At 40.1% G+C, this 9,464-nt stretch overlaps 1 long non-coding RNA gene across 1 annotated transcript; it reads right to left on the reverse strand.

Annotated features, from left to right (window-relative positions):
• Positions 1–4,361: 4,361 nt before the first annotated feature.
• On the reverse strand, positions 4,362–8,963 carry LOC131912674 (uncharacterized). Its single transcript, XR_009379673.1, has 3 exons — positions 8,853–8,963; positions 7,810–7,875; positions 4,362–4,777 (listed from the first exon to the last, which is right to left on the reverse strand). It is a non-coding gene; the product is annotated as an uncharacterized LOC131912674 (long non-coding RNA).
• Between the last annotated feature and the right edge of the window lie 501 nt (positions 8,964–9,464).

Consider the following 9,464-nt stretch of genomic DNA (forward strand, 5'->3'; position numbering starts at 1 on the left):
CCAGTGGAACCCCATGCTCATACTACGATTGTGAGGTAGGACAGAATCTAACAGAAGCAAATCAACACACTCTGGCCCAAAGCAGCCCTTGAAATGTCTAGTATTTGATCAGGTACATCACACAACGCATTTAAAGAAAATGTCATTGCTAATTATGAAGACGAAAATGTGACTCAGCACCTCTGATAGGAAGGCACGTGGTGTTCCTTCCTCAGACTACACCACCGTGTGCCTAAGCATGAGGAAATGCTGCTTTTGTTTTGGTGGAGCCCCGTTTTTTAGGCCAAGTCTAAACTTCAAAGGCTAAAGATTCTGGAACTAATTCTCCTCTTAGAACAAGTCGCACTTTGAAGGAATCTAGATATGCACACCCTGTACAGTTAGCAGTGTCTTTGTATGCTCTCAGTCGGATATACATCCAGGGTGTGTTTTAACATAGAAAAAGCTAGATTTGGGATTTTAAAATAGATTTGGGATTTTCTCTGAAATTGCAGAGTCTTTAGAATCCAAAACTCACAGGGAAAAGTGTCTGCATTACAAAATAGAAAGTCCTTACTTCTCTTCTAGATTTTTCTGACCTGGGAGATTTTTCTTACTATTATTTGTATCCAAAAGCTGTCTGTTGAAGTGAAAATTTTAGGAAACATGTTCCTTTGTATGGTTTTTAAAAGGTAATTTAAAAGAAATTTAATTTAAACATAAGTTAAAACAAAAATTTCCTAAAGCCAAATAATATAGACAAAACAAAACCAAAAAACAACAATAACAAATCAAGCAAAAACATCTGTTAAGTCCGTGGCCACAGTGCTTAACATCATTTGTCTAAAGAGAAGAGCCTAGGTCTATTTCTCTTCTACTACTCACGACTGATCCTAAGAAATTAAGTGAATTTTTATTTTAATTCACTTAGCATTGCTGTGTTTTAATGTCCTCATTGGAAAACAAGGGAAAAGGCAACTCCACTTCCTGAGAGTGTTATGGTGATTGAGATGGCAAATGATAAGCCCTTAAAATATGCCTAGACCTGGTGCTTAGTAAACACGGATTCATCTTTGTTCTAACTAGGAAATAGACACTATGCCCTGGGCAAGAAGAATAGCAAATATTCCAAACCCTACCTCCTCTGTAAATAGTTACTGCACAAGCCAGGTAAAGAATTATAGACACAAGGAAACCTCATGTCTATGGTAACAGAGGGGTGTCAATCAATCCTTCTTTTCTATGGCTGCACACAGTTCCATAGCCACATGGAATCCACTGACAACCCTGGGAGATAATGCAGTATTGAGAACTATCACAACCCCTAGTCTAAACTAAACATGACAAGCATATGAAACCGAACTCCATCATTGTAAAGAAATCTTAAGTTAATGAGCTGATCTCTTCCACCACCCAGTACAAGCTCAGTAACACAGAAAGTCATTAAAATGTTCCCCGCTCTTCAGACATGTATTTTCATTATGTGTCTAAGACAGACAGTGAGATTTTGGAGGCCAGAATAGGTCCTAAAGCCAGCAAGGATCAATTTTTAAAACATTATTCCTGTAGAGTAAAAGGTAAAGTGTTTTTATACAGTCGAGGAAATGCTGTGAGCCCTGCAAGCTTCCTCCATTTATTGCTCTAATCAGCAATCCAATCGAGATTCCAAATAAAGAATATTCCTTGGAGTGAGTCTGTGAGGCTACCGGAGAGGTTGTTAAAGAAGAAGAAGAATCTTTGGGTTTTTTAATGCTGGTGCCTGAACTTTGGTGGTCATTGATTCTCAAACAAGAAAAATCGGCATTTCTATTAATTTAAGATAATAGTTGCCAAAAATAGGCAGGAGGCCTTAGCATGCCTTTTTATCATGTTGCCCTCTGGATGTAGTGTGTTGGATGGGTTTGCTGAAAACAAATCATATTTTCAAAAGCAAGCAAGAACTACAAGGACGCACAGCAGACTGGCCTGCCATGCCGCTCCCGGATGCTGACAGCCTCACCCTTCTGCACGTATTAACTGGTACAGCTCAGTGAGTGATGCCTCCTGCATGTGGACTCGTGGTGTTCAGAATCACAGCTCCCATGGTATAATTAGCAACCCATTCTGAGTCCTGTTCCCAGGTGGGAAGAGAAATCAAAGCGACGGGAAAAGAAAAATATTTCAGACTGAGAAACAATGCTTTGCCGTTGACAAGGTTTTGCAGTGAGGAAGCTCTCAACAGTCCCGTCCTCCCAACACTGGCATGCAGCCAGCTGGCATTTCTGTGGGCTATGCTAAGAACCAGTGAATGCCATGTGGGTGGTTGTCAACCTTAGAAGCAAAAAAATAGAGAGGGAAAAAAATGAGTTGAGAGCTGTAACATCAACTTTCAGAGGCTTTTGATTTCTACCCAGATGGCACAAATATTCCTAGGTATTGGTACACACACAATAGGTATCCAGCCTGATAATTATCAGAGCTTTAAAGTTGACAATATGAGCTTGACTGTCAAGCTGGGACAATAGAGCCCAGAAAAACTGGTGTAGAAATGGTCAGATACATTAAGCCTCCCATGCAAATGAGCTTTTTCTTTTTCTTTTTGTTTATTTTACATATATATGTATATATATATATATATATATATAATTTCCCTGATACAGAAAGGCATAGAAAATGTATATAGTCACACATGCAATGTTTTGATACATGTAAATATTATATAAAATTTAAATCAGAGGAACATGTCTTTCTTTATCGTTTTTTTACAGTGAATATGTTTTCAATCCTTCTAACTGTTTGAAGTCAATAGTACATTGCTGTAATCTTTGGTCACTGTTCAATCAGACACAAGGACCTAGAATGTCTTCTTGACTCTGCATTAAACCATGGGGGAAAAAAACAAAAGTATAAGACTGCAGTACATTGGCCTGGATGTTTTCCCAATTCCTTCTATTAAGCAAGCTTGAATTGTCTCTTTCCTTACAGGTAGCCGTGCACATGCCTAAGAATTTTCTACTCAGAAGCAATATAACCCCTGTGTAACCTCTTTCCACCACCAAGATCTCATGTTCCTGAGGCTTTTGATTAAGATAGAGGGAGAAAACAAAATGGCTCAGCCAGTAACGTTCTTGCTGTACTCATGAGAGCATGAGTTCTGTCCCCAGAAGGTGCATACAAGGGGCTAGAGTGATGGCTCAGTGATTAGAGTCCATGCTGATCTTGCAGAGGACCTATGTTCTGTTCTCAGGACCCACTTTAAGCAGCTTACGATTGCCTTTAACTTCAGTTACAGGGACTCTAAGGACCTCTTCTGGAATCCAAGGGCATCTACAGTCGTGTATGTACTTACACACACACACACACACACACACACACACACACACACACAATTTAAATTATTGTAATTAAAAATATAATAAAAGTAATTTGTAAAACATAAAGCTATATATGGTTGCTTATGCTTAAGTCCCAGAAATTGGAACTTTTCTGGGACTTAAAGACACATAAATCTTTGGGGCTCATGAACCAGCTGGCCTAACCTAATGGGTCAGGCTGAGGTCCAGTGAAAGGCTCTGTCTCAAAAACAAGGTGAGTGGCCCTTGAAGAACAGCATTCAAGGTTGACTTCTAGCATCCAAACATATAAAAGCACATATACACCACAAATGAAAGGAAAGAAGAAAGGAAGGAAGGAAGGAAGGAAGGAAGGAAGGAAGGAAGGAAGGAAGGAAGGAAGGAAGGAAGGACAGAGTTCAGTTTCCCTCCTATCATCTGTGAGGTAGCTGCTGGTAAGTAACAAGGAGGAGGAAAGTCAATGTTCTTCAAGAGTTATTAGCAGCCCCCAAAGCCCCACACAAAGCCATCCTCAATCTGCTGAGAACCCCATTTTGTTCTTTAGCGCAGCTCTTTTCTAAATTTCAGATTCATGTATCTAAAACCAATTCATTCTCTCTACCTAGAGAGAATGGAACTTAATCTTCTTCCCACAGCGGTGTTCCCCTCCCTCATTGTCTTGCTGGTCTCATCAAAAAGGAAATGGTCACCCTTTCTCACCTACACAAATGCCTGTGCCCCCACCACTAGGAATAAGGCAGGACACTTGGTGTGATAAGTTCAAATCTCTTAGGTATAAGTGCTGTCAGGGTGTGTGGAAGAACACTGTCAGTGTAAGTGGGTGCTAGGCCTGGAGTCATTCACCCAGAGTCCTTTAACATAACTGGTTCATTCTCTTCTGCTCCATGAGTTAGAACTTTAGCAACTTCTATCTTATGTTTTTGTTTTTTCTTGTGACCCTCCTGCCTCTTCAGTATACCCTCCTGGCACAGGCTACCACAAGCAGCTATATCACATTTTTCTAAATGATGTTTAAAAAAAAAAAAAACTGATGCCACCCAGTTAAATCCATTCCTCCATACCCATCTCAGAGTCCTCTGACTCTTGTACCCCCTCATCTCATCATGTCCCCCAAGCCTTAAGCCAAGGAGCTCCATGATGGCCACCTCAGGTTTATCCCTAAGCTGTGACATTAACAACCCTAAACCAAGTTGAGGGTCTTAAGGTTGGCATTATTATAAGAGCCTGAAGCCCTCTCCATAACCTGCATTAACATTTTCATTTCCAGGATCTGAAAGTTGTTTGGATAGTTCGGAAACTTCCTAGTGTCCCCGTGATGTGTTTTCAATCAAAGGACAAGAAGACATCCTCACTCTGTCTTTGCCTGCTTCTTCTCACATCTTTCATAGGCAAACTGGCCAGTGGCTTTCTGTTGTCTATCTTGTTTGCCCTGTGAACTTGTTCCATATCAAGGCGAGCCTCGAATCCTAGAAGACAGAAGGAGAGGAGCAGTCTTATTAAGTTGTAAATTCTGCAGCTGTGGTATAGCTCAGTGGATGAGTGCATGTTCATCATGGACAAGTCCCAAGGTTCATTCAGTAACAAAATATATCAATAATATATACCTTGATTTAAAGCCTCTAGGCATGATTCCTAAAAGACAAATTTGAGATGAGAAGATGGATGCACAGGAATAAATGAATACATTAATAAATATAAGTAATAAAATAAAATCTTATTTTGTCTTGATTTTGAAATGAACACCTCAACCCAAAAATCATAGTTAGCTAATTAAACACTTAAGGAGTCCTTATTTCTGTTTTCTTAAATTCTTGCTTTATGAGTCCCTTTTCTTGCTGCAGCCTCTAGGCTCAAGTCAGATGGCCTCTTGGCTTGATTGTAACACAGCCAGTTGTGAGGCCTATTCTTAGGTCAGTAGGCAGAAAGCACCTCCTGAGGCCAAGTTTCTCCTACGCTCTATTCTTTAATCCTCAAAGCAAACCTAGAAGAAAAGCATTTTAATTTGCATTTTATAAATTAGGAAACTAATACTCAGAGAGGTTAAGTCGCCCAAAAGGAATATGCCTAAGAGATGTGAGAGCCAGAATTCAAGCCTAGATCTGCCTTTGACACTGTGAAGAATATGTTCTTAAATATCCCAGTGAACTCTTTGCTTTCATTTTAAAAGTTCAAGGCAGTTCATCTCTCAAGTTCGACCTGTAATAGAAATTGGGCACCATGGTCAAAGAAGATTAGCCATATGATACAAAATAAATATATAAAACATAAGTTTATAAGAAAAGAGGAAAGGAAAATGGAAGAGAGGGAGGAGGGAAGAAGGGTGGAGGGAGGAGGAAAGAAAGGTGGAGGGGAGAGAAAGAAAAGGTGGAGGGAGGAGGGAGGAAAGGTAGAGGGAGGAGGGAGAAAAGGTGGAGGGAGGAAGGAGGAAAGGTGGAGGGAGGAGGGAAGAAAGGTGGAGGGAGGAGGGAAGAAAGGTGGAGGGAGGAAGGAGGAAAGGTGGAGGGAGGAGGGAAGAAAGGTGGAGGGAGGAGGAAAGAAAGGTGGAGGGAGGAGGGAAGAAAGGTGGAGGGAGGAGGGAGGAAAGGAGGAGGGAGGAGGGAGGGAAATTATATAGTACATAGTTCATAGGACACTGTCTAAAAGACAGCCACAAATTCAATAGAATCATTATTGTAAGTTCCTGATCTTCTGTATATAGTAAGGCTTAAAAGAAAATGTATACAACATTTAAAGATTAAAAGAAACAAGTCTTCCTGGAGATGGCATGTGTGTTGGTTGCAAAAGCTATGGAATTGCATATACTTGGGCCCTAAAACTGTTAGCCTTGTAATGACACTGCTTTTAATAGTTCTATTTAAATCACCTGTCTTGACGGGTTCATTGCCTCCTTCTCTAATAAGAAGTAAATAAATTTGATTTATGCTAACAAATACAACTTGGTACATTTATTTAAAAATATCTTTAGGGGCTGGAGAGATGGCTCAGTGGTTATGAACATGTGCTGCTCTTGCAGAAAGCCTAGCAGTTTCCAGCATACTACATGACAGCTCACAACCACCTACAACTCCACTTTCAGGATGTGTGACACCCTTTTCTAACCTCCGTGGGCATTACACACATGGTGCCCTTACATGCATACAGAAAAAAAGAAAACAGTCACAAACAAAAAATGAAAATAAATAAATATTTTAAGCAATCTTTAGTAAGGCTGAAGAGATGGTTCTATGGGTAAGATGGCTTGCTGTGCAAACGTGAGATTCTGAGTTCTGATCCACAGAACACACACACAAAGTCAAGCACCTGTATAATCCCACCACTGTGAGGTGTAGAGACAGAAGGATTGCTGGAGCTCACCAGCCACCATCCCAAAACCAGGTTCAGTGAGAGACCCTCCCTCAAAGTATTAAGATCCCAATTACATCTCCAAGTCCTACTCTGACCTCTGCACATGTGTGTACACACACCCTCACAAATAATTCATATTACACACACACACACACACACACACACACACACACCCCTCAAATGCACCCACCACATACACACACAATCTCTTCCCTCAAACAATCTTTCAGATTCTATAGCAAATATCTGGCCCAAAGAAGGAATTGTACCTGGGCTATGATTACAAACAAGCAATATGGAGCAATAAAAAAGTAAAATGCGCCAGGCGGTGGTGGCGCATGCCTTTAATCCCAGCACTCAGGAGGCAGAGCCAGGAGGATCTCTGTGAGTTCAAGGCCAGCCTGGGCTACCAAGTGAGTTCCAGGAAAGGCGCAAAGCTACACAGAGAAACCCTGTCTCAAAAAAACAAAAAAAAAAGTAAAATGCAAAATATAGATACAGAGCAAGCTAGTCATACTACTCTGTTGAATTAAAAATAGCCACAACAATTTAAATTGTCCCACAACAAACACACAAAAACATACATAATTATGGAAAAGATAGGTTTCTTATCTACATTCCATCCATCGTTTACTAAGTAGTAAATTTCATAGTTTTTATTCTTTAGACTCCTAGCACTCAGTCTGGTATCTAACGAACAGTAGGTAGTCAATAAACATTTCTTGAGCCTTTCTAAAATATTAACCAGAGCCCTGACCTAACTTTTAATATCACTCAGCATTGAAGAAAGTGAATGTTCGCTTGGCCTTTCCTATGGTGACACAGATGACCACCCAAAGCTAACATCCTCCGTGTGCCAGTTTAAGTAAGAGGTAGCACTAGCATTTACCATGCTACCTCATTCGATCCAATCCATAATCCCACGAGTCAACCAAAACTTCTTCATCCTTCTACCTAGTTATTTTTACAGATGAAGTAATAGAGGCCCAGAAAGGTAGATGTCAAGGGCATACAGAAAAGTTTAAGTTTCAAATATGCAATTCAACTCAACTCCTAATCCACTCAACTCCCAAACCTATGGTCTTAACAGCAAGCTCTTTTACCTCCTCTATCAGAGCTTCATGGGCTCAAGCGCCCAACTCAGAGTGAATACCTTATTGATGATGGGTCTTCTGTGAGTTTTTGTGTGTAGTAACTGAAGGCGGGAAATACACTTGTCCTAAATTGAGAATAAAATAGACAGTGGCTTTTGAAAAGCTAGAAAAATCAAAGTATATGAAATATTTTGTGCATGGTTTTTAAATTGATTGTACATAGAAATGGCAGTATTTTGGATCTATTGGGTGAATTACTTTCCCAAACTAAATAAAGTCTACAGTTGTGTAAACAATATAGTGCCCAAGCTAATTTCTTAGGCTTGTGAACAACATCTTATTTCTACAGGGTGTTAACATTAAAGAAGTGAAATGACAGTGGGAAGAAATCATGCATCATTTTCTACATTTTAGATCTAATTTTATCTCAAAATGCATAATTAAAATGAGTTCTATTTCTAGTTTTGAAAATATGGCTCCTAGAAAATTTAGAAGTGTGACCGAAGTGGGCCCCATTACATTTCTGTCGTGCTGAAGCAGAACATCAAACTACAATAGAACAAAAATAGCATCTCTGCCTCTCACCACCATCAATTGCAGACCCACGTTTAGATAGTTTAGTCTACTTAATGAGCAGTGTTATTGTTAAGAGCTAATTGGACCATCCGTTAATGCAACCTCATAACACCATGAAACCAGTGACTAATGATTTGGATTCAGAGGTCAGCCAGGCAAGCCATGATTCTAGGAAGAAATGCGCTGAAACCCCTTCCTGGAAGCCAGCCTCATTCCTCAGAATCTCATCAGACATCCTCACCACCTCCCTTTTGTACAGCATTGATATTGGGAAAGTTTCCCTCTTGGCATTAAGTAAATATAAGTCTTTCTGTGGATTATCATTCCGTGATACAAATAAAATCACAACTGTTGGTCTGAAGACAAGGGGTAGATACTGTTTGAAGGGCTGTGGTGATGCCTGGGTTTGCTAAGATGTGCTAAACACAGTTGCTCTGCAGGGACGTGAAATACTACCAAGCCCTCACTTGTGCTTTCTTGTGGAGACCAGAGGAAAACGAATAAACTACACAAACTAATAACTCACCTCAAATCACTGCTTGCTCGGTGTCTGCCCAAGCCGTGCAGTGAGCTGAGAGAGTATTGGCCTCTCTGTCGGAATTCAGGGCTCTGCATCCCAGCTCTTGTCCACCCTCATGAATCCTCATCTGCCAAATGAGTAGATAGGATGAGATTTGTATTGTTCAAATCGCAGTTCTACCTCTGGTAGGTCATGATATCAATTTCATGGGTCAAGAGTACTCTGCTTAAAATGAAACAGAACGAAAAACCCTCAGAGTTCAGTGCACATATTAAGAATCGACATTATTTCAGGGAACTTTTGCTGTGTGTATATGCATAGTGGGATATGTATGCACACCTTTTTTTAACTGAAATTTATATTTTGTGATTTCTGGCTTATATACTGGATTCAGATATGAAGTATTTCCTAGTGTGAATATTTATAAAATTGGTTAAAGTCATTGTTTAAATCTCTAGGGGTTCCATACATCTCTACAGTGGTGTGCTCAAGAGTAAATTATTTATAAGAAATGAGTCCCATGTCCAGTGCTCCTTGGTCTCCTGAGGAGGCAGCTCAGAGTCCTCTTAAAATGGCTAACACCCAGTCCTTTCTTCTCTTTCACACATGCTGATCCTC

This window comes from Peromyscus eremicus, chromosome 6 (assembly GCF_949786415.1).
Source record: "Peromyscus eremicus chromosome 6, PerEre_H2_v1, whole genome shotgun sequence".
Taxonomy (NCBI): domain Eukaryota; kingdom Metazoa; phylum Chordata; class Mammalia; order Rodentia; family Cricetidae; genus Peromyscus; species Peromyscus eremicus.